This window comes from Thamnophis elegans, chromosome Z (assembly GCF_009769535.1).
Source record: "Thamnophis elegans isolate rThaEle1 chromosome Z, rThaEle1.pri, whole genome shotgun sequence".
NCBI lineage: Eukaryota > Metazoa > Chordata > Lepidosauria > Squamata > Colubridae > Thamnophis > Thamnophis elegans.
In genome coordinates, this window is record NC_045558.1 from 48,903,803 (window position 1) to 48,929,640 (window position 25,838).

The 25,838-nt window shown below is 39.9% G+C and overlaps 1 protein-coding gene and 1 long non-coding RNA gene across 2 annotated transcripts in view; one reads left to right on the forward strand and one right to left on the reverse strand.

The window, feature by feature from the left end:
• Positions 1-25,838, reverse strand: part of LOC116522796 — an 86,800-nt gene that overhangs the window by 4,532 nt on the left and 56,430 nt on the right. The window lies entirely within an intron of this gene.
• Positions 2,302-25,838, forward strand: part of LRRC3B (leucine rich repeat containing 3B) — a 70,039-nt gene continuing 46,502 nt past the window's right edge. The window contains exon 1 of the mRNA XM_032237832.1: positions 2,302-2,706. The gene's annotated coding sequence lies outside the window, so the exon portion shown is untranslated. The remainder of the gene's footprint in view (positions 2,707-25,838) is intronic.

Genomic DNA, 25,838 nt, shown 5'->3' on the forward strand with positions numbered 1-25,838 from the left:
TATGCAGTAAACCAAGAGGGGGCAGAAGAAAAAGATGATTTGGTTTAGGGCCAATCATAAACATACTGAACTATAAATTAGCCAATCTCTTTGAAGTCCACTGTGTTATGCAGATCAGCTAGAATAAGTACAGTATCATTTATTTATTTTATATTAATTTGTTTGTATCTAACCTTTATTATTTTATAAATAACTCAAGCCCATGAACATATCTAACATACCACCCTCTCCTCTCTATTTTCTTCGCAGCAACCTTGTTGAGGCGAGGTGTATTGAGAAACAGTAAACTGGCCCAAAGTCACTCAGCCAGCTTTCATGGCTAAGGCAGGACTAGATCTTTGGAAGCCCACCCTTCTTCACTGAATTAATTACATTAACTGAACACTAAGTAAGCCTAATGTAGCTCTAGGTTTATAAGGCTACAACTGATCACATAATGATATTATTACAATAATATTTTAATGACAATTATATTGTATTTTTTTCTGCTGCTCTTTTTCTTATTTCCTTTTTCCCTTCCGAGATGGAAGGGAGTTTTGACCTCTGTTCAATCTTGCACAAGCCCTTTGGACCAAGGCAGATTCAGGCAACAGTTGCGTTCAGCAGGCCGAAGCCAAGGGGGCAGTCCTTGAATAGCTATTTCATTTCTGCTTCTCCTTCACCTCCCTAAAAGGAAATAAAGAAAAAAAAATCCATTCTGTTACACCTGAAGCCTGTCCCTCCCCCCGCCAGCCTGTCACCGAGGCTCAAAGCTCGGGAAAAGGTAAGCCCTCGCCGCCGCCTGTTGCGTTTCCTGCATAGAATGGGCGCGCGTTCCTTCCCCCTTGACAAGGCAAGAGCAGCTATTTCCTAGCGGCTAGCCGTTCAGTTACTTGACAGCCGGAAAGGAGGTTTTTCCAAGGTCTGGACGAGACAGAGGACAGGGTTGATAGGAGAGACTTGGGTTTTTTTGCAGAGACGATATTCTCCTCCCGTAAGTGAACAACACTGTTTTGTAGATATGCTCTCCTCAAGTACATCTTTCGAAGTTACAGGATGCAATTCGTAAAAATGGAAAGCACGGAGGTCGCAGGCAGGGAGAGAGAATTTTAATTTGTGCCCAAATGATGTTTTAGCTATTGGTAGGGCACAACATAAACCATTCGGTGATAAAGCCTGCAGACCTTTTCTCCAAAATGTATTCTCCCGCATCACCTTCCAGGTGTTTAAAGTCTGATTGAAAGAAAATAAATTGCGCATATACGATTTCTAGGTAGATTTAGAAAGGCAAAGCTGTACCACTGCAAATCATCCGTAGAAAAAGCAAGAGAATAGTAGCGATTCGGAGTTGGGGGTTATACAGCAATTTGGAAATGATCACACTGAAACGCTACTAGATATTATCACGGCCGAATAAAACGAGGGTACATCTAAATGTACACATTGGGTCTTATGTGGGAGTCCTGATTAGCGGAGGAAGAATTGAAGCTGCAAGAGCAACAGTTTACTTGACAGTCAGAAAGGAGGCTGGGATGGGACATAATCTGCGGTAAAACTGGGAAGATGTTAACAAGATTGGGGCAATAGAATAGGAAAACGCTTCTAGGTTTAGGAAGGCTTCTCCGATTGAGCACATTTAAAATGAATCTCGAGAGGCCGGGTGCTTGTAGAGAAACTAGCAATCCGAAGCTATTCTGGACGTTGGCCGGGAGTAGGTTTTTGCATAGCAGGCGAACGAACCAAGAGTCCTGGATTGGTTTGGCAAGCTTGGGGAGCCCGGATACGATAACGCAAGCCCCTTCCCGACCGGGAGGAGGGAAAACCTGGGGTTACCCCTTTAGGGAGATCGTGTGGAATTGAATGCCTTTTTTCTTTCTGCTGATGTTCCAGCTACAGAGCAGGGTGGGGATGGGAAATTTCAAACTAGACACCAGGAGCCTGAGATTCCCTTGCAGCACGTAAAATAAAACTCTCGTAGCCTGACCCGTTAGAAAGCAAGTCATCTCCCGGATCGCAGAGGCTGCGCGCGCGCCTCTTCAGGAAGCAAGGCTTGGAGGTCTTGGAGAATGCAAATCTCCCGGGAGGGAGAAAAAATGGGCAGCTCCCCCTCCCGACCCTTTACGCTGCACCTGTGGAGCACGAAGCAATTGAGCTTGTTGTGTTTCTTCAACATTCCCTATAACCCCCCCGCCGCCGCCGCCGCCGCTTTTGCCACGCCCGGGCTGCAGGACGCCACCGAGCCGTTGCTGTAACGCCCGGCGCCGCTCATCATTCGGTAAGCGAAAGAAACCAAGTAGGAGAGCGATTTGGACGTGCTAGACGGCTGACAGTGCAACATGAGGCGAAGAGCGAGCAGGCAACTGAGTCCCGCGGGGGAAAGCGCCGCGACTTGCATTGGGATTTTGCTACAGTGAAAGGAACTAGCCTCCCTAAGATCGTCATGGGGAGGAAAGGCTAATCCTACATGACTCGTGTGCGGTTTCTCACAGAAGGCGTGCAACAAATGGCAGCCAGATCTTTAATCCAGGCTGCAGTGGCGGCGATAGCAGCTCCCAGGTGAGGCGCAAGACTCCAGTTCGCGAGCTGCGGCTCTCCATACTTGCCTGCTTGCCTGCGCCTCGCCTCCCTTCCTCCTTCTGAGTCATCCCGCTGCATCTGGTAAGGTGCTTGAACTCCCTGCCTTGAATGCCTCGGGTAGGCTAATCAGGGAGTCAACTTCATGCCCGGGTGAGAATCTCTTTTTTCTGGTTTTGCACATTCCGTTCAAAGCCTTAAAACGCGAAAGCCGAGAATGAGAGTTGAATGTCCCGTTTCAAAGGGAGAAAATAATTAATGTATGAATCAATCCAAAACGGAAGAATGTCCTGAGGGACGTTGTGGTCGCGACCCCAAATACGCAATTTAATGGCTGTGTAAAAGAGGTGCAGAGATTCGCCGCAAGTGGGAAATAGCAGTATGTGTATCTCGGTATGATTTTCTAAAGGGAGCATAGAAATTCAATCACCTTGAAAAACTCTGAAGAAGGAAGGGGACAAAAATACATTCTAGGAGCTGTTGAGAGGCTTAGACAGTAAATAAATTAAGTAAAAAGCTTTTACTGATCGTGTATTTGCTTAACTAGGAAGGACAGAGAAAAAACCAATTGTGGAAAAGAGAATCATAAAAACTGTTGATATTCAAGTATTCAAATAATAAAAATCTAGTTTGGAAAATGGAAGGTATTGAATGGAAAACTTGAGTTAACTACTAATTCTATTGTATTAGAGTATTAGATAAGTTGCGGTAATTAAAAACAGGAATCTTGAAAGTTTTTTTTTTAATTTACTGAATACTTAACATACTTTTCCTTATTTCTTTGGCAACTTCTTGACAAAAATGATACATGCAGGTGAGTGTGTGAATTGGGGATAAAGAAGAAACTATTTATTTATTTATTTATTTATTTATTTATTTATTTATTTATTTATCTGGGCCTTCAAACCATTGTTGAATCCTGGTGTATCTGTGAATAAGTTGATACTATACAGTTTCTCAGGAACATTTCTGGCTTTGCCCTTGCTTCCTAGGGTTGTGAGAGAATGACTGGTTCAAAGTCACCTAGCTGGTTTCATGCCTAAGGCAAGACTATAACTAATGATCTTTCTGCTTGGTTTCTAGATTGGTACTTTTAACCACCATCCCGAAGTGGTTAAATGCTAGAATGTAAAATGGGCTTTTTCTTCTCTTAACTAAGGGACACTATTGAATATTTCTGTACTGGATGTTCTGAAAGTACTGTTGTGGCTGAGCAATTTCAGGAATGTTTGTGCCAACTGAATAATCCTTGTAGTTAGTAAAAGAAACTATTCTGAATCACAAATGAACATTATAGGTATTAAATTTCATATCTATATTATTATATGAGATCTGCAGTTATTTTAAGAGATTTGATTTATCTTCAGAATTTGGATGTACTGCTCCTCATCACTAAAAGTGATTTGTGCTTAACTTCCCAACAAGTTAAAAAAATGTTCCACTCTTATCTAAATTTCTTTTCTTCTAAATTGCTAAAAATCCAATCTAGACACATTTAATATTTTTATAGTGTTGAACTTTTTTTGGGGGGGGGGAATACTTTGGGAGTTTTTGAGCAGAACTTAGTATTGCAGAACTCTTAACTTAGTTTTTGAGACTATATCCATTTTATATCTGAAGAATATCATAAAGGAAATAAAGACATTGCAAGAAATTTACACACACACACACACACACACACACACACACACACACACACATAGATTCAAGGTGAAGCAGTTCACAAGAAAATGAGACCAGCATTCCAGCCATTCTAACATACAGTTTCTTTCTGTGCTTAACAGTATATGCTGATCTTAATAAGCCCTTTAATGCCAATGCCACTGAAAAACAAGACCATCTATAATAAAAAAGCTTATTTATATGATAAATCTAGTGATCATAATCCATTTATTCACTTCATCTCCCATTTTGTTTACTATTATAGGGGCGAATTAAGGTGAAATCAAAGTTTTAATTATTAAGTCAGTGTCACTTGCTTTTTTCACCCAAACTAAATGACCCTTTAAACCCAGCAAGGTTATTTTCTCTGTAACACATTGGGAGGGGCAGTGGTTTGTTTCAGGCAAACACAATGATAATATGTAAATAATGTAAAACCATGAACAAGAATATATTTCTAAAATATTACATTCTAGGATTCTTGAATCAACATAGTAGAGGGGAATCCCTATTAGAATTTAATGATAATGGAAGGTAAATAGAAGCTAAATCACAAATGTAATAATTTCTCAATTTAGAGTAAAGATAATTTTGGAGATAATTAAATGTGATCCTGTAGCCATTTGGTCTAAAAAAATCTTTAGCATAATTAAATGTATCTATGGTTATTATGTGCTATAGGAATTGTCATTGCCTTTGGTAGGTCATAGGAATAGCTTTCCATGGATTGCTCTATTGGTAAAAATGAAAGTGCAATTAAGTCATTCACTGGGGAAAATATAGGCATATACTTAAAATCATGTAGCAATTGAACTGTTCTTCTATGCATGTCTATCCAGGGAGGAACTCTGGATATTTCAATAGTTGAGGCGCACCAGTATTAGTCTGATGATCTTTTGTTTTTATTAAATACCAGAACTTACTTTCTGATTATTTATTTGAAACTATAATATAGAGATTTTTTTTTTAAAAAATAGCATAATTTCTTGAGCTTTCTTGGTTTTTTTTTTACCATCATTATGACCACTAGCTGACTGATGGTAAATCAATATACCTATGGTAAAGATTGCTTCAAGAATACTAATCATAACTTTTTTTTTTATTTAGACTTTTCTGTAGTTCTGAGCAGATCAAATCTCTCTATGGATTTCTTGGGGAGAAATTGTGAATTTTAAAAAAAAAGAGCAGAGAAGAATATTTAGAGGAAAAGACAATTTCTTGAGTAAGTTGGATCCTTACCATAGATACCTTGAAATTAAAGAGCTTACTTCCTACATTGTCCTCATTATTCCAATACTTGTACAGACAATTCTAAGCATGATTAATTCAGCATCCAACCTTGGCACATAATTCAGAACCTTATAGAATAATTTTCAAAAATATTGGAATGTTTTGTGCTTGCTTTAGGCCAGGGGTCACCAACCTTTCAGACCTCAGGGACCACCAACTTCATAATTTTAAATCCCACAGACCACTAACATGATCTGCCTAATGACCTGCTGGACGGGTGTGGCTAGGTGGTCATGTGACTTGGTGGGAATGGCCAACTCGATATCACTCACGTCAAGGGTGCCTTGCCAGACTCTACTCGCTCCTCCACTCCCATCCACTGCTTGCCTGTGCACCCGGACTCCTTAGGGCCCCAACAGGAAGCAGTTGCTGGAGCTAAGCAGCCACCATGAGAAAGAATTGGCAAAACAGCTGGCTCAGTTCAAATTGGCTCTGACCGAGAAGGAGGTTCAGCAGAAGCACCTCACTGAGAACTACGAACATAGGCTTTCCAAGCAGAGGGAAAACCTGTGGAAGTGCTAGGCCAGGGACCGGTGCCTGGAGGCTCAGTGGACTGAGATGCTCAGCCAGTTCCAGACTATGATGAAGTCCCATTAAAACAAGACCCTCTGGTTCTTCACCACCAGTGGCACTTCCCTCCAGCCTTCACTCAAAGCCCCTCACCAAGAGGCTGAAGCAGACCCCAAGTCAGAATTTCTCCCACCCTGAAGGGGGAGGCTCTGCAGCAGCACAAATGTTCATTGCATGTATCTGGCCCAGGAGCCGAAGGTTAAGGATCCCTGATTTAGTGCAATATAAAAAATGCAAATAATTTTTCTGTGGACCACCAACATTTTCTCTATAAACTTCCTATTATAAACAATTATTTGGCCTTTAATTAAAATTAGTATTAATTGACCGATAATATATATATATACATAAGTGTTCTTACTTAATATGTTTGACCAGGAAGCACCCACCACTGTAGAATGTTACATTCACTGTAGAGTGAATTGTAGAAGTATATTTTTTCAATCCACATTCTTTAGTTTGTATTCATAGAAACAAATGTTATTTCCATACCATGATTTGATCATCAGAATTAAGTCTTTACCTCATGTGCTACCACCCTGCCATCACCAACTTTGATCCTATTGCATCCTCATTCCATCCCTTAATTTTTAGGATAGGTTTTAGGATAGGTCGTCTAGTTTGGAGAAAAAAATGAGTTTGAAATAATCATGGCTTGGTAATTTAATTCTGATTGATACTGAGCGTTGTTAAGTGAGTTTCACCACATTTTACAAGTTGGCCATGCCCACCCAGTCACATGGCTGGCAAGCCTCTCCCACCCGGTCACATGGCCAGCAAGCCACTCCCGCAAAGCTGACCACACCTACAGAAGAGGTTCTAAAAAAAATTGAAACCCACCACTGTTACACATCCATCCTTGGTTTTCCTACTGTAAACCAAGCCCGACTCATATGATATATTGAACATATCTGGATTGCCTGTCTTTGGATATCATACTAGGTTATAACTCAGTCCACACTACTAAATGAAGCCAAAATGAAGCCATAATTTGGATTAATGTTATGTAAGGATCCAGCAGGATCCTTCTACTCTAGAAGTAAATCCAGACTAAATTCTCACTGATGGTAGGTCTTTCTTATAATTTGTTCTTATGCTAATATTTATAATCTTCCAATATAAGTCCTTTCAATTACTTATTCTTCAAATTTAATTGAAATAGTTTAGAACTTTGGTTCTGGCCTACAGACATTCCACAGCATGCAACATCAACTTTGCACAAAATCACTCATTTCAGGTGATTTGTACAATCAAAGCTGTTGATTGTATCTGGTTAGCAAGATACGGCCTTGCTCACAGCAAAAGCTGTGTGCTCTGTTCTAATATATGAGGATTTTTATTTGCTCACTGAAAAATATTCCCAAATAATAAATTAGTGTTCCATGTTAGTAAATTGTGAGAATATTTACAAACAAACAATATTTACATTAAAATATCATTTCCTGACATATGTAACAATTTATTTTTATTCTCAGGATTGTTTCTCCAATTCATGTAAAATATCCTTCACCTTTTTTCCTTCTGTTATTTCTAGACACAAAGGTTTCTTTTCTCCAAGCCAAATTTTCTGAGAGTGCTGTATCATAACTCTTGATTTAAAGAATTGTCAAGCTCAGAGTTTGTTATCTTATGATTGAACCATGACTAAGGGAAAAGCTTTTAATGCACTCAACACTGGTGCATGCAATGTTTTTTTCTATTTATGGTCCAGTGTCTAGCAGTAATGTTCTGTAGATAGAACTGAACTGCAAAATTTTGGTCATTTTGGGCTTTTGTCTCAAAAAAATCAGTTTGTGTGTATGTGTTTGTGTGTGTATTTATGTGTTGCAAATGTTATAATTAAGACATAATGTTCACAAAGCATATTTCCGTACTAAATTCTGCTTATAGCAGAAGGGAGAGGTAGGGTGGTCCAATTTTTTAAAAAAGTCCCCTGGGATAAAAGACCAACCCATTTGGTTGGTAAGAGACTAGAGGTATTGTAATGTGATACACTGGAAAATACCAAGAGATATTACAAGAAAGGTAAAATAGGCATTTCAAAAAGAGATTTAAAAAGTTGTGAAGATATCAATAAGACTGTGGATCATGTCCTGATGGTAGATAAGATAGCAAAGTTGCCATTCCAGAGGGCTAATCTTTAAGGCTGGGCAATGCTTCAGAATCAGATTAAAGAAATACTTTGAAGCACATGGGCTCCAAATGAAGTACAGGTAATCCTTGATTTACAACAGTTCATTTAGTGACTGTTCAAAGTTACAATGGCACTGGAAAAAGGGACATGACCATTTTTCACATTTCAACTGTTGCAGTATCCCCATGGTCATGTGATCAAAATTCAGATGCTTGCAAGTGGTTCATATTTATGATGGTTGTGTCCTCGGGCCATGTGATCAGTTTTTGCAAACTTCTGAAAAGCCAAGTCAATGGGGAAGCCAGATTCCTTAACAACCATGTTACTAACTTAACCAGTGTAATGATTCACTTAATAACTCTGGCATAAGAAAAGTTGTAAAATGGGACAAAACTCAACATACGTTTCACTTAGCAACGTAAATTTTGGGCTCAATTGTGGTCATAAGTCAAGGATTATCTGTACCTGTCTGCAACTCCTTTGAGCAGATGTGCTTGAAAGCACTTTTGGCTGAATCCAAAGTCAATGCAGACCTACTAATTATCATAAATATTACATACATTTTATTTTGTATTATATGATTGTGATTAGTTGCTTAATCATTTAGATTGGGTCCCATGTAGAATTCAGGAAGATAAAATCATTTTTTTTAAAAAAAGAACTCTAATATTTGTCTAGAAGATTTGTATGTTGTTTATGAAAATTAAAGCAATGTTGGAGTTCTGAAGTACAGAATGAATTTTATTCTAGCGAAGAAAGAAAGTTGACAGGACTCAGATTGATCATCTCGTTAATGCCCATCTTTGGAACATGTGAAGCAGCACTTTGATGCCCATGGCAATCAATTTTTGCACACTGGTAATTAAAGAACAATATTTTGGGATCAGAAACTCTGGTTTATGAGCTTATTTGAGTTCCAACATGCTTCTTTTCAGATAGTGAAACTACTGTAAATGCTGGAGGTTTTATTTCAGCTGCTATGCTCCTCTACCAGATGGCCAAACCATCAGTCATGCTGTGGTCAAATGATAGAATGTTCTGCTGTTGTGAACCGAGTCATATTGCTTCTTGCTGATGGTCACTGACCCAGCTAGGAGATTTGTGTTTTCAACACTCAACAGTCATCTTTTTGTTAATTAGTGTGTGACTATGGAGGACAATTACAAAGGCCATGGACTTAAAAAAAAAACAGTGGTAAAGTGCAAGGAACCTGTTTCCCTAAGGCAAAAAACATAATGGATACGAAATTTTGTGTGGGATGCTTCTTGTTTATTCTTTCATTTTCAAGCCTAATAAAATGTGCTTTATTGGAAGGTTGCAAAATTATTACCTCAAGAAAAACTATCTGGTTTTTTTGTGATCGCTGTCTCTGTACATTGTAAGATGTTTTTTTTGGATATTAAAGGAATAGGTCCCTCCACAAAGCAATTGATATGAAAAGAGGCAGACTCCAAAATAGAATAGTCCAGGATAAAAAAAATGGATGGGGCCAGAAGACAAACTAAAGTACATGAAATGTAAATTTAATGAAATCAATAAAAGTTAATATCAAACCAAACTATTTATTACATATCACCAACCCAAACTATAAGTTAACAGGCTGTACTGAGAGTAGCATGGAATAGTAGAGTATAGCACAGGGATACTCTATAGCTTACTGTATAATGGACCAATCATTATTTCTCAACCCCAAGGGGATATTGTAAGAATGAAAATGGAAGGGATGCCATACATGCTACCTTGGGCAATGCCAGGGATAAATGCAATATAAAAACAAAATCCTCACATATTTGATCATGTTTATTTAATACTGCAAATAATTAATCGACATAAAATTTTGGCATATACTTAAAGTATATCATATAGCCATATACTTTGGCTATATGAGATTATGAACAGTTGTGCTTTGAACTATTTTCTGCTGGAGGAAAATAATCTGTTTATACTAATATCAATGTCCAGAAAGCAAAATGTTTTCTAGATGTATCATATATCCCCAGTTCACTGGTGGGATTCAAATTTTTTTACTACCGGTTCTGTGGGCGTAGCTTGGTGGGTATGGTGTAGCTTGGTGGGCATGGCTTGGTGGGCATGGCAGGGGAAGGATACTGTAAAATCTCCATTCCCTCCCCACTCCAGGGGAAGGATACTGCAATATCCCTATTTCCTCCCAATTAGTTGGGACTTGGGACGCAGAGAATAGATGGGGGCAGGGCCAGTCAGAGGTAGTATTTACTGGTTCTCTGAACTACTCAAAATTTCTAGACTAGGTCAGTACTGCCAAAATACTTTCTGCCTTTTACTGGGCACATGTAGAATTCAGGGAAGTTGTTACATGCTGTTGTATAGACTGGCTATTACTGCATAGACTAGCTGCCTTACAGAGTCCAACCATTTACGGAACACTAGATTACCTGCCAGTCCCCTCAAAACTGCAGATTGTTTTTGTTCATTTTTCTGAGCAGAAAAGCTCTATATAAAGAATGCCCTGAGCTGCACCTGCCCATTAAACTGTTTTCCTCTACTAGCAGTCTAGCTTCCTGTTTTATTTTTGTTTTAATCATTTCTTTTTTTAATATAAAATATTAGGTTGGGTAGAAAAACTTGCAATGTCAAAGGAAATATTGTAAAGCACCTGGATTAAATTATCACTTGAAATTCCATTTGCATTCTGAATAGAGTTGAATTTCATGAGTAAATTCCACAAACTTATTTAAATGAAAAATTATTCCAGAAATTGAGTTTTTCTAGAAATCATGCTAAAATTTCAAAGGAAAAGAAAATATTGATTTTGACTTAGATTAAAGAACTAATAAGGGACAGGTGATTATGGCAAACAGTATCAAGCTATGTTCGCCTCCACCCAAAGATTGTGTGACTCATACTGTACTTAATAAAAAAAGAAATATCTAGACTATATTATTCGTTATTGTTCAAATAACATCTGAAATGCTAGTGCTTCCAGTAGGCAGTCAATACTTTGTCTTTGATCAATGTAGGGATAAAAGGAAAAATAGTGTACATATGGCTTAGGTCTTTTTCTCTTTTCCTTCAATAGAAAATGTGTTGAAACATTCAGGCTATTTTTGCTAGCTTGTTAAGTCTTTATTCACCTTTCCAATCAAAATATAGCCTTCTGAGCCTAAGGGTTTGCAAGAAGACTTTGCAAAATGATGATAGTTCTGTCTAGTTATAGAACTGAGGGCAACTCATCAGCTCTATAGGATGACCTGCTGGGTTGACAGCTGTGTCATTTTTGCAGATATAACAAGTTGTTTATAGAGCCCCCCCCCCCTTGATTGGGTTCATTTTCCTGGTCATACATTTTGACATCAGAATATAATGAGTATGGTTCATCATGGATATTTCAGCTAATACTAATGCTTAAAAAAACAACCTGTCATCTGATTATTCTTATAAATGTTCCATTTATATACTTAAGGATTAGAAAAGAGAATCTTATTCTCAATACGGGGATGGAAATAATGGGATTGTTTAATAAAATATCTATAAAATATTTTGACTTTTTAATTTGCAGAGTGGACTCCCTTTAAATTTTTTAACAAAGAAATACCTTACTTTAAAAAGAAGCATAAGATTAGGCCCTGCTGTTCAGAGAAAAATTGCAGTGGGGGAGGTGAGAGGAATATATTAAGTATTAATTTAGAAGTGAATAGATTTTGTTATTACTACAACTAGGATATACATGTGCATTATCTTAATTCTAATAAAAAGAATATGAAAGGCATTCATTGGAGCATCATATGACAGATGGTGAGGCAGGAAAGGGAGTGGTCTGAATGTGATTTGGACAGAGGTTTGAATGGCATTAGATCTTCATAAACCTCCACCAGATAAACTACTTGTGATTAATAGCTTCTTAATCCTCTTAATGCATGTAGAGCTTTAACTAAAATGACAATTCAGAAGAGTCACCTTGCATTGAATATCTGATATAGAAACAGTTTGGATGATATGTATTCAGAATATAATTACTATTAAATTGCTTTAATGTTGTAGAGGAAAATGCTGACTTTTGTTACAAATGACTCTTTAGTTTTTAAGTGGAATGTAGTAACATTTCCATGTCCTTTATGTGGTAGTTTATAGTACAAAATTGTGTAATGTATCTAAAAGATGTAGTTTCCAGCATTGTTGACTTTTTTATTATCTTGAGTTGCAAATTGGAGACTATTAAGCAGCAAAGGATTTTGAATATGAGCTAATACTAAACATATTATAAGTCTTAAGTATGTTGTTATTTTGGTCTGCTAGAGCATATATACTCTGAAAAAAATGTTGGCTTCTGCTACCCAGTTATCTCAACTGACCCCTTTCAGATTCATTCTGTCTTAAGTTTGGGCTTTCTCTTAAACTTCTCTTTTCCCAGGAGTTCTGTATATCTTTCCTTTTCCTTATTATATGCTCATCAAGTGTACCTTAGTTGCTAATTGGTCTCTAGATGAAATCATATTCAACAAGAGAGTTCCAGGAAGGATTGGAACAAGTCTATTAAAGCACTTTCCCTTAGTGTGTGCTCTCCTGAAGACTCCATCACATCAGATCTGTAAATACAGGAATGTCAGTATCTGGTTTTAAGTCATCCTGGGGCATTTAAACAATGTTTATGATGAGTGCACTGATCAGGGGCATTTTCAGAAAATATAAAATAGTCAAGAAAGTAGCCATGACCACACAATCAAAGCCCCATCTATTTTGCATGCAGTTCTGGTTGCCATTCTCATCTTTTTCCATCTCTCTGGGCACTCCTAGCTCTTGACCCCAAGCAATAAGAAATAAAAAGAGCATTGATAAAGAAAATAGAAAAAAGGTAAAACATTTAAATATTTATAATAAGCAAAGCGGTGAAGGGAAAAGCTGTGAGATATTACTAGAATGGTCACAATTTACTTAATAACAAGCGTTTTTAAGTCCTATGAAATAGGAATAGCTCAATATTTCCATACTTTGTCTGTTAGGCTGGTTTTTCTCTCAGCTTGTTCTTCAATTTCCAAATATTTTGTCATCAGACTGGATAACATCATCAGTTGAACTTTATGGGGTTGCTTAAAATTTAGGTGAATTGCATCCATCATGTTTTAAGTCAGCTGTTAAAAAGAAAGACAGCTGAATTGAATAAATAAGAGTATCCTAAGCTGAAGATATTTTTAACAGGGAAGGATAAGTATCATTGGATTTGGATTTGGATTTGGATTTGGATTTATTAAATTTATAGGCCGCCCAATCCCGAAGGACTCTGGGTGGCTTACAGAAAATAAATTTTTAAGAAAAAAAGAGACTTCTTAAGATTTTTTAAGAGACTTCCGGTTTGAGGGAACTTGCTGGTGGGATCTGCTCGTTACAGCTCCAGAATCCTGGTCGCGTTTAACTGTCAGATGAGCAATCCATCAGCCATCTGACAGCTTGTTTACCTTTTCTTCGGGCCAAGGAGATAAGGTGAGCTGATTGTGCCAGGCAACGTGCCAACTAACTCTCACAGATTGTCTCTGGGAGGGGGGGGAGGCCAGCCGATGGCAGAATTGTCTCCGTGCCAGGAATTTCTGCTGCATTAGCAGCACAAAGCAACCCTTAAATCTTCGGAACAAAATTTGATTTATTGAATCCAAGACGAGCGGACCCTGTACATGTGAACTTTTAATTGTTTGTATTAATCCTTAGCTTCATTCTTTTACAAGAACTCCTTCTGATATCTTACTTGCTAAAGAGATATTCAAAATGGTGCCGAGCAGCTTCATAACACTGTTCGAATACTTTGAATTTCTATGGAGTTTAAAACTTCAAAGGGAAGGAGTGATTTAATACTAAATTAATCAGTAACAGCTGCACCATCGACCAGCTTATTAATTGGTTGAAGAAGATTAAAACTTGGAATGGCTTCTAAGCAAAACTCTATTCAAAAGGTTCCCTCCCCCCCGGCTTCAAAAGGCTCGCCTGCCCCTGGCACAAAACTATCATTACTTTCTCCCCCCCACAGGGGAGCCATTAACTAAAGAAATTTTTCAGAAGGAATTGGCTGAAGCATTTAAAAATCATGTAGTTACGATGGAAATAAAATTTAAGGAGGAGATATTCATCGCGCACAAAGAACTGTCTGATAAATTTGAAACTCGGGTTCAGAAGATCAGGGATGATATGTTGGGAGTTGTTAATTTGTTAACAGAATATGTCTCGGAAATTGAAGACAGATTAGAAGATCTTAATGATGCCAATACTAATTTGGTATCGAAAATCGACGGGGTGCAACAAAAAGTTGGAAATGCTGAAAAAGAAATTATTATGTTACAGTATAGACAAATGGAGTTTGCACTAAGAATAAGAGGTTTGCGTGAAACCAATCAGGAGAATTTGATATAGATTCTTTCAGAAGCTTTCGATAGTCTATTGGGAAGGCCAGGGGGAAATTTTGATTGGCAAATTGATAAGGTTTATTGTGCTAACTCCTGGCTGGCGAAACAGAACCAGCTTCCATGGGACATTGTGATTTATTTTACTACAAGAGATATGAGGAATATGATATTGCAAGAGTCCTATAAAACCAAGCTCCAAATTGGGGGTCAGGAAGTGACTGTTCTGAAAGAGATACCACCTCAAATGCTAAGATCCAGGAAAGACTATGCTTTTTTAGTCAAAGAGCTTAAAAATCGTCAACTACAGTTCAGATGGGAGGCACCAGTTGGGCTAACATTCATCTTTGAGGGGCAAAGATACCATATTAAATCAGTATGGAAAGCTCGAGATTTTTACCATAATATCTTGAAGGCCGGACATCCCGCCCCACTTGGACCTAGAGAAAGAGGACAAGAAGGACAAGATAGACAGCAAACTACACAACTATCAACAAGGATGGATCATCTTTCTCCCTCAGAAGTACAAGGAGCCAAGGAACAAAGACAAAACCGTGTGATTACCAGACGAATGGATCAACAATTAAAAAAACAACAATCAACTAATTACCAATGATTTGTTTTCTAGGGTGAAGAAGATAAAGATATATTCCAGAGTTTTATTGGATCTTAATCCAGTTTGGATGGAGTTGGGAGGGGTGACGCAAGCAAGAAGGTCTTGGAGATTGAATGAAAATTTATTTAGACATGAGAAATATACTAATGAATGTAAAAATTGTTAGCAGAATACTTTGTTTTTAATATGAATAAGGGTACATCTATGGAAATTGTATGGGATGCAAGTAAAGCGTATATGAGCGGAGCTTTGATAAATTTAAATAGATTACATAGACGTAAACAAGGGGGAAAGTGAACAGAACTGGATGAAATTAGGATTATGCAAAATGTTCTAAAAAAAGGATAAAGTTCACTCCTCAGTTATTTTTGTTAGGTATAATTACTGATTGTACAGCTGTAGAGATTAATTTGATTTTGCATTTAATAACTGTCGTTAGATTGTTGGTGGCGCAATACTAGAAGAAGGAGGACTTGCCTACAATTCAAGAATGGACACTGAAAGTCACAAATTTAGCTGAGATGGGTAAAATATCTGCATATCTTAAGTACCACTTAACAATATAAATGAGACTGGAAAAATGGACTGATTATATACAAAATAAATACGGGACTAAGAAATTCCAGATAGTTTATGATTAAGATCAGGAATGATATAAATTGTTTAAAGTTAGTTTAGCAAGGAGGAGCTAAGCTCAATGTAAAGATGTTATCAAATTTCTATTCTTTTTTCCAATATATTTTAGACTCTTTTTGTTAAAGATTTATACCGTGTATGGGTTCTGGGAAGTCGGGGGAGGGAAGGCTGGGGGGGGTTGGGTGGGAGGAAGGGAGGTTTGACGAGGGGTGTTAGATTTTAATGTAATATGATTGCACACGTATACTGTCTTCTCTTATTTTTTCTTTAAAACTAGGATATGTTAAGTATATTGTTATGGAAGTATAAATACCATCAACATAGATTGGAGTATGCTCAGAAGCGGAAATACACCAATGAGAAGAAGAGTGGGAAACAGAAGGGAGAAGAAAGATGGGAAGAGAGGGATAAGAGAGGGTAAGGGGGGAAGATGAGGAGGATAAGGAGGAGTGGAATGTAGAGAGAGGAGAAGGAGAAAGGAAGGGGAAGTAGAGTAGGAAAGGATGCTGGAGGGAAGAAAGGAGGTAGAGAGGTAGAAGAAAGAGGTGTATGGAGAGCAGAAGAGCTAATAATGGGTTTTTATCTTTTGGGTGTTGATGACAAGAGGAACTGATGTAATTGCTACTTAATATAATAGGATACTGGCTATGTAATAGTATACATGTGATTGTATGTTATGAAAATGGAAAATAAAGTATATTAAAAAAATAAATTTTTAAGAGAAAGGTTAAAAACAAACAGAAGAAAGCGGATTAAAAGAAACACAACATGCACCCATCTAATCAGGGCTGGACCTCGGTTAAGAGGTCAACAGCCCCAGGCCTGCCGGAATAGCCAGGTTTTAATAGCCTTTCGGAAGGCCATGAGAGTGGGTAGGGTCCGGATCTCTGGGGGTAGTTCATTCCATAGGGCCAGAGCAGCTACAGAGAAGGCCCTCCCCCGTGGCGCCGCCAGCCGACATTGTCTAGCTGCTGGCACCTGGAGAGGGTCCACCATGTGCGATCTTTTTTTTTTTAAAAAAAAATAAATGTTTTTTAATTTTAGTTTAAAACGGGTACAGCATCTTTCTTTACATCTGTAGAAAATGTATCAATCAATTACAGATAAGTTTTGGTACATCTCCTCCACAGTCAATCAACATAACTCATATTAACTAAAGCATTGTTATATATCCATTTTCATTTAACTGTAATTATTATTTAGAAATATTGGTAAGAGTAATAATCTTGAACAATACCTGCCCACAACGGTGGGAAAGGAAAAAAAATAAAAAATAAAAGGAAAAAAGGACAAATAAAAAATAAAAATTAAAATAAAAAATAGTAAATAATACAAAAAAAGACAAAAACGACAAGAGACAAGGCAGGAAAACAAAACAAAACAAAACACAGGTGTCTATTATGAAAAAAAAAGAAGTATATCAACTGGTTACAACATGTTTTGGTGCTTCTCTTCTGTTAATTCATATTAATTCAAATATCTTAACTCGAATATTTACCATATCAACATCATTATACCTCCAGTTTTAATTACCTATGGTTATTTAAACATCCTTCATCCTTAGCTATGCTAAAGAATTAATCCATAACACATGCTGACAATTCATTTACTTATTTGTAAAATCCTCTATTATCATCAAATCCTCATATCCTATTTTAGCTGAACATCCATAATATTTAATTATATCATATATCATAACATTTTCCCAGTATTGATTAACATTTGATTGTATGTATTTTATTTAGTTTTTTAATAGTGATAATTATTGTAGTTAATACTCTTTATGTATGATCTAAAGATGTTTTCTCATATCCAATTGTTAGTTATCATATCAACTCCACATTATATGCATTACTATCAATATCAATTATTATTCAGCTATATCTGTTACAAGAAAAAGCAATTAGGTTTAACTAGTTTTCAATTGTATTCATCAATCTATCAGCCAGTTCCAAATTATATATATTGCTATCCATATCAGTCATTATTCAGCTATATCTATTACAAATTGAAGTAATCAGATTTAGCTAATTTTAAGTTGTATTCTCCCATCTGTTAGCCTGTGTCCCTCCAACAGCGAGATTTCCTCAGTCCAATAGCCATTCGTTGGATAAATTTACCAAATGTTTTCATAAGCAAACCCAGACAAAGATATTTTGGCACCTTTGGACTCTGAATGTCAGTGATGAAATAATAATGTTGTCCTGGGTTTATAAAATTTTCCAAATTAACTTTAATTCTCAAGGGTGGATTTTCCATTCCTCCTGCACTCTGTCTCTTTAAATGAGTCTTCTTTATAGCTCCCCCACTCCTTTCTTCCTCTGAGATAGACCAGACACCATTTCTCACATTTTCCATTTGTGTTTCAGGAACATTTAAACATTCAACGATCTCAGTTTTAACTTCATATTTTAAAATCAGTTGATCCAATTTTCTTTCCAGCCTTTGATAAGAATCAAAAAGTCCTCTACACGCGGAAAAAAGAATCTGAAATGAAATCTTAGAGGTATATAGGGACGCCATGATGTGTCGCAGTTAAAAATTACAAGCTCTCTCTTTTTTTTTTTCCACAGACTTCCAAACACTTTTCTTAGTCTCTTACAGGCTGTCAATCTTATCTAATTCTAAACAGAACCAAAGTAATAAAGTAATAAAAATGTCGAATCGTGACGGGCTAATTAGTAGAAGATAAATTTTACGATCCACTTAGGGAGATTCAGAGGGGGGAGGATGTCGAGGAGTTTCTTGAAGCATTTAAGAAGTAAAGTAACCACCAGTCATAAATCCATTAGAAAAAGCCAATTCGCCGCTAAATCTTCCTGTTCTTTGGTTTCAGTTAGCTTAATTTTTTAACGCGAACAGTCTCTCTTGGATAATAAAATCAGCTTACCAGATGACATCACTTCTACCATTCTTAGGGGCAACCTGCAGTTTCAGTTAGCACGCAGCTAATCCAAAAAGGAATTGGCACGAGGAGTTAATACCCCCCCCAGAGACTTGCAGGTGTCTCTGAGGTCCTGGGTCTCTCCCCACCTTCACTGTCGTCTCCGGGACAGCTAGGGTTCAAAGAACCCGTCCAAAAATCCTTCGGTATAGAGGAATTTCAGGAGTAGCCTGAAACTCCATCTTCTCACTGCTAAGCCCCGCCTTCTTCCCACCATGTGCGATCTTATCGGTCGTTGAGAGGTGTGCGGCAGAAGACAGTCTCGTAGATATCTGGGTCCAAGGCCATGTAGGGCTTTAAAGGTAATAACCAGCACCTTGAATCGTGCCCGGAGACCGATAGGGAACCAGTGCAGCTCGCGGAGGATAGGTGTAGTGTGGATGTACCTTGGTACACCCAGTATCGTGCCCGGAGACCGATAGGGAGCCAGTGCAGCTCGCGGAGGATAGGTGTAGTGTGGATGTACCTTGGTACACCCAGTATCGCTCGCGCGGCTGCATTCTGGACTAATTGTAGTCTCCGAACACTTTGCAGGGGTAGCCCCATGTAGAGCGCATTACAGTAATCCAACCTTGAGGTGACGAGGGAGCGAGTGACTGTTTGCAGTGCCTCCCGGTCCAAATAGGGCCGCAACTGGTGCACCAGGCGAACCTGGGCAAAGGCCCCCCTGGTCACAGCCGACAGGTGATCTTCTAACATCAGCTGCGGATCCAGGAGGACCCCTAAGTTGCGGACCCTCTCTGAGGGGAGTAAATTTTCTCCCCCCCAGGCTTAGGGACGGACTAGCTGGACTGTCCTTAGGGGGCAACATCCACAGCCACTTGGTCTTGTCAGGATTGAGTGCGAGTTTGTTCACTCCCATCCAGACCCTAACAGCTTCCAGGCACTGGCACATCACTTCCACCGCTACACTGAGTTGGCAGGGGGCAGAAAGATACAACTGTGTGTCATCCGCGTACTGGTGGTATTTAATCCTGTGCTAACGAATGATCTCACCCAGTGGCTTCATGTAGATATTAAATAGGAGGGGGGACAAGACCGACCCCTGCAGCACCCCATAATTAAGGGGCCTGGGGTCGACCTCTGCCCCCCAACCAACACCGACTCCCACCTCCTCCAGACATCGCAGAAGGATACCATGGTCGATTGTATCGAAGGCCGCTGAGAGGTCAAGGAGCACTAGGATAGAGGAATGTCCTCTATTCCTGGCCCACCGGAAATCATCGTTCAGTGTGACCAAAGCGGTTTTGGTGCAGTAACCAGGCCTGAAACCAGACTGAAAAGGGTCTAGATAATCTGCTTCATCCAAGGTCCGTCGGAGTTGAAGGGCCACCACCTTCTCAACAACCTTCCCTAAAAAAGGGAGGTTGGAGACTGGACGATAGTTTTTAAGAATAGCTGGGTCCAGAGAGGGCTTCTTGAGGAGGGGTCTTACCACCGCCTCCTTCAGAGGTTGTGGAAAAGATCCCTCTCACAAAGATGAGTTCGTAATTCTCTGGAACCAGCCTCGTGTTACCTCCCTGCTGGTCGAGACCAGCCAGGAGGGACATGGATCCAGTAAACAGGTGGAGGCACTCATCGCTCCCATGGCCTTGTCCACTTCCTCAGGCATGACAAGCTGGAACTCATTCCAGGAAATCTGAGCAAGATCCTCCCTCGGCATCTCCATTGGTATTGTCCAAATGGAGTCAAGGTCTGTCCGAATCTGAGTGATTTTGTCCGACAAAAACTGAACAAACTCCTCAGCCCGTCCCTGTAAGGCATCCCCCGTGTCTTCCCCTTTCAGGAGGGAATGGGTTATCCTAAACAGGGCGGCTGGGCGGGATTCTGCGGACGCAATAAGAGCGGAAAAATGTGCACATTTTGCCGCCCGTATCGCCACTAAATAAGTCCTAATAAAGGCTCTTAATAATGTTCGGTTGGATTCAGAGTTGCTCGCCCTCCAGTGTCGCTCTAGGCGTCTCTTTCGGCGCTTCATCTCCCGGAGTTCCTCGGTAAACCAAGGTGCCCTCCTGGATCCACTGCCGTGGAGAGGCCGCAAAGGCACAATCCGATCTAGCGCCTCAGTCGCCGCTATATTCCAGGCGGCGACTAAGGACTCTGTCGGATTGTGGGCAAGAGTGTCAGGTATCTCTCCAAGCTCCTTCTGAAATCTGAGCGGGTCTATCAGGTGCCATTTAATCGGTTCCACCTCCCTGCAGTGTGGGAGTAGCTTCCGAAAATCAAGCCTCAACAGGAAGTGATCTGACCATGACAAGGGTGAGATCTCTATTCCCCTTAGCTCCAGATCATGTCTCCACTGCCCTGAGAGAAATACTAGGTCGAGCGTGTGTCCCGCTCTCTGAGTCGGACCCTGAATTACCTGGGTCAAGTCCATGGTTGTTATGGAGGCCATGAACTCCTGAGCCTCATCAGAGCGTTCGCCTAGAGATGGCAGGTTGAAGTCGCCCAGAACTATCAGTCTGGGGAACTCAACCAGCAACTCGGCTACTGACTCCAGGAGCGCAGGCAGGGCTGTTGTGACGCAGCTGGGAGGTAGGTACATCAAAAACAAGCCCACTTGAACCCCTAGGTCCAACTTCAAGAGAAGAGACTCACACCCCACAATCTCTGGAGCAGGGATCCTGCGAGGAACTAATGATCCTCGGATAATAATTGCCACTCCCCCACCCCTTTTTCTGGTGTTGTGGTTGGTGGAGCACCTGGAACCCTTCTGGACACATTTCTGAGAGGGGGACTCTTCCCTCATGGCCCAGCCAGGTTTCAGTAATACATGTCAGGTCTGCCTCCTCGTCAAGTATTAAGTCCCGGATAAGGGGAGCTTTATGAATCACAGACCTGGCATTTAGCAGCAACAATCTGAGACCAGGGCCCTGGCTTCTCTTGAGTTGAGCTTGCAGGGCCGGAACAAGGGATCGCTGTGACATAGCGAGCCCTTCTTCCCCAGTAATGGCTAGCCCTGTAGCTCCCGCCATACCTGCCCCTCCCAATCGTGACCAGGATGCTCCAACCCGCCCCATCCCCATAGACCCACCCCCTCTCCCATGGCCCCCACTTTTCCCGGCAGGCTGCATCTATCATTCATTCTAGGACGAGAGGTAGGCCCGGGCCCCCTTCCACTTCTGCTTATGCACTCAGTGGAGGAGGCACTAGGTTGCGCTCTCGGTCCTCTCAGGTATACATACAGTCACTCCCTCATACATAACCCACTACGGTCATTTAAAACATAGAAAATACAATGGTACAATAGTATAAAATTAATTAAATTAAGTGGGTTCGTTCATCGTCATTCATACCATACATACTCCATCAACAAACAAACAATTGTGCAGATCTTAAAATTCTGCACAAGCGGATTCGTGCAGATTCGGAGGTCGGAACTGATAATGATGAAGGAGGGAGAGTTCCTCAATCCCTCTTCCCTCTTGTAAGTCCGGAAAGTGCAAAAGGGGCCCAGGGGCCCAGAGTCTAAAATGGCTGGAGCGGTTGCAGGGGGAGGGGGTAGGCGCCAGTTTGAAAGATGGTAAATTCACGGCTTCGCCTCTCACCGCTTCTCGACGTTGTCCCAAAAGTAGTGCTGTCAAAGATGGTACCCCTGCGGGAGCACCAGATGCCGCCGGCCGCACTGGTCGTAGTAAAACGAGCAAAATGTCAGCAGCAAAGTATCAGGCAGCGTGAAAGCCCCGCAGCGGCAACAACAAAGCAAAAAGAAGGCCACACCAAGAGAGAAGGAGGGGGGAGGCCTAGAAGAACTGCGGCGGCGGCAAAAGACCAGCTGCCCAGTCCCGGCACCCATTGTTGTAATGACTCACCGCTCCGTCCTCGGGGCGAGCCGCAGACCTCCACCCAGCACAGGTCCAGCAGGTTCAGCACAGGTCTAGAGTCCCCCACCAGCAGCGCAAACAAAAAACGCCCACCGCTCGCGCGCCGCCGCCACCGTTGCAATGCCACCACCGCCAGTCCGCAAAGAGGCATGGAAGCACAAAAACGCTGTCCACCATTGCATAACATAGCTATAGTTTTGGAAGTAGAGCAGTAAGGACTCTGGTGGCTTTCTCCCTTCCAAATCTATAGGATATGACCTATTGTAAAATTTCTTCAAGATGCCAATTAGGTTGATGATTTAACTCAGTTACAGGTGGTCTCCATTTATGACCATAATGGACCTTGTGGCAAGATGGGTGGCAAATACATTATTTATTTATATTTTTATAAAATTTATATGCCGCCCAATCCCGAAGGACTCCGGGCGGCTTACAAAAAAGAGGGGGGGAAAAGACACATAACAAACACATAACACAAAAAAAACGGTTTAAAATAGCAACACCTCATACATTCATTCTAATCGGGGCTGGACCTCAACGGTGAGGTCAACAGCCCCAGGCCTGCCGGAACAGCCAAGTTTTTACAGCTTTCCTGAACATTAAATTAATAAACAATAAAATGAAGCCTAAAATTTTCATTGTTGAGCAAAACAGTTATTGAGTTTTGCCCCGTTTTATAACCTTTTTTTACAACAGTGTTAAACAGATCATCACAATTCTTAAGGCAATTTGGCTTCCTCCATGACTCTGCTTGTTGAAAGCTAGTTGGGAAAGGTACAAATTGTGATCATATTACCCTGGGACTGTGCAACTGTCATAAATTCATTGTTAAGTGTCTAGATTTTTATCACGTGACCATGATGATGCAATAGTCATAACCACTTGTAAGTCATTTTTTTCAGTGTTGTTGTAAGTTAAAACAATCACTTAATAAATGATTGTAAGTCGAAGACTACCTGTAGTTGATTAGCCTGCTTTTCATAACTTTCCTACTTCTGAATCTTGTTTTGAACCAAAGCTTATTAATAACAGCCACATCCTAACAGAATGGAAGAAATAACAGCATCTAGATAGACATTTTAACTTGCAGAATGTGCAAGTGCTTAAAAGTTATTCCATTTGCAGATTTCTGTTACATGATATACAAATTCCCAACCATCCTGTTAGTGGGTATGATGTTATATGTATCATTGTGAGGCTGGCATTTGTGAATCTGGCTAAAATTGCTAGGTATTCTTTTTATAAAGCAATTGTGTATGTTGAATACTCCTAACAGATCTGTTTTTTCTGTAAATGTAATTTAAAATATAAATATGAAAAGTTAAGATAATATTTTCAGCTCAGACTTGGCTATTGATGATTTTATTAATTTGGCTATGTAATTTTCTTGGCAAAAATGCTGGAATAGTTTTTCATTTCCTCCTCCTCTTGAATTTTCTTTTCTTTTTTTTTCCTCTAACTTGCCTGGAGCCCCATTATTTTGGTCTATCTTTCATCCAAATTTTAAGCAAACCCTATTCCACTTAGCTTTCAGAAATCTATAAAAACCTATTACTGTATTTTTCGGAGTATAAGATGCACCTTATTTCCTCAAAAAGAGGCTGAAAATCTGAGTTGTACATCGAATACAGCATTTTTTGCCTCCCGAAGCCCCGCCCCTTCATCAAAATGGCCATGCATACCCTTATGGAGGCTTTCAGAGAGCTCCTGGGGGCTGGGGAGGGCAGAAATGAGCAAACAATGGGCCATTTTTTGCACCCCAGCACCCAGCAGCACTCTATAAGCCCCCATAAGGCTATGCATGCAATTTTTTTGACAAAAAACGGGCCCATTTTTTGAAAAACCTGTCATTTTTTGTTCAATTTTGGCCCTCAAGTCCCTCAGGAGCACTCTGCAAACCCCCCCCCCCCCCAGGCTATTCATGCTTTTTAAAAAATGGGCCGGTTTTCGCAAGGTTTGCACAATGCAAAAACTTTTTTTTTAAAGCTCTTTAACTGATTGATGAGAATTACATTGATCAAGTGCTGTCCCAGCAAAAACAAAGTCTTAGGTGCTGCAGATTGTCAGCAATTTCCTTCCTTCTCCAGCACATGGATAAATACATCTGGAAACATCTACCTACCTACCTACTGTATCTCTCTCTCTCTCTCTCTCTCTCCCCCCCTCTCTCTCCCCCTCTAGCCACCTACATACCTACCTACTCTCTCTACCTATCTACTGTATTTCTCTCCTTCTCTCCCTCTACCTACCAATCTACCTACTCTTTCTCCCTCCCTCCTTATCTACTGTATTTCTCTCTCTGTGTTTCTTTCTCTCTATCCCTCTACCTAACTACCTACCTACACTCTTTCTTTCCCTACCTACCTACTGTATTTCTCTCTCTCTATCTCTCTCTATTTCTCTTTCTATCCCTTTATCTACCTACCTAACTACTCTCTCTCCCTCTCTCCCTACCTACTGTATTTCTCTCTCTTTCTCTTCCTCTCTATCCCTCTATCTACCTAGCTACTTTAAAAAAAAATTCTTCTTGGTATGTCTTATACTCCTGTGCATCTTATACTCCAAAAAATATGGTAAGTACCAATCTCATTGTTCTCCTTTTTGACTTTATGCCTCTATGGACATGATCCTTAGATATCAAGATATTTAAGCTTTAACTTCATTATTAATGCTTGCAGTTACTGGTTTGGTTTTACTTCATCTAGTATCAAATGATTTGTTCTTGCAATTCAACGTATTCTCAGAAATTATCACCACTACATTTCAAAGGTATTTGTTTTTCTTCATTCAGCCTCTAGAATTGTCTTTCTTTGTAGGATACCTGTCCCTAGTGCATTATGTGCCATTAAATCCATGTTTGATCCTTCATGACAAATGGCTGTGGAGTTGTAAGTCAGCGGGAAGGACCTCAGGGACAGTAGAGAGCAGGACAGCCAAAAGGGCAGAGATCTAGGAGATATGTGCGGGGAGTTGAGACATGCTGTGATTGTAAATGCAGGCTGACAAGCATCTGAATTTTGATCAAGTGAATGCAGGGGCAATAGACCATAAATACAATTCATTCAACACTGTTGTAACTTTGAATGGTTGTAAGTAAGGGCATGGTGAATTTTATTTAAATCAAGTTGATTTAAATCATGATTTAAATGATTTAAACCACTAGTAAAAATGCTTGATTTAAATCAACTAAATTTAAATCATAATTTTTAAAGAGCAACTGTCATCTCTGTCCTGCAGAGGCTCT